General features: G+C 47.9%; 1 long non-coding RNA gene across 1 annotated transcript; it reads right to left on the bottom strand.

The window, feature by feature from the left end:
• On the bottom strand, positions 1-384 carry LOC103399781 (uncharacterized). The gene is made up of 3 exons (XR_523707.2): positions 286-384; positions 132-206; positions 1-30 (listed from the first exon to the last, which is right to left on the bottom strand). It is a non-coding gene; the product is annotated as an uncharacterized LOC103399781 (long non-coding RNA).

Here is a 384-nt window from a genome sequence, read left to right as displayed (position 1 = left end):
CCGGATGTGGTTGTCTCTGTCCAGATGTGGCTGTGAAGTGAAAAGAAGTGAAATGTTTCACACTTTGTGACACCATTGTCATCAGTTTGACAGGCTGTGTTGGACAAAAATAAGAAGAACCAGAGACTTACATCAGGGCTGGGGTTTAAAGCAGGTGCTCGCATTTCCTCAGCGGTGAGCAGACACAGGAGGAAACACTGACATTCCTGGTGTTGAAGAAGAGGAGCAGATTAGAGAGTGGGCAGAGTGAGTGACACTGACAGAGGTGTGGTGCAGTTTCCTCACCAACATGTGATATGAAACAGAGAGTGACATGGCTGCGTCCATTCCCCGCTCAGGATGCTGTAGCCAATCCTGATTGGCTATACAGAAAGTACACATCCA

This window comes from Cynoglossus semilaevis, unplaced genomic scaffold (genome assembly GCF_000523025.1).
Source record: "Cynoglossus semilaevis isolate Cse_v1.0 unplaced genomic scaffold, Cse_v1.0 C18659552, whole genome shotgun sequence".
Classification (NCBI taxonomy): Eukaryota; Metazoa; Chordata; class Actinopteri; order Pleuronectiformes; family Cynoglossidae; genus Cynoglossus; species Cynoglossus semilaevis.
This window is presented reverse-complemented; position numbering and strand designations above follow the sequence as displayed.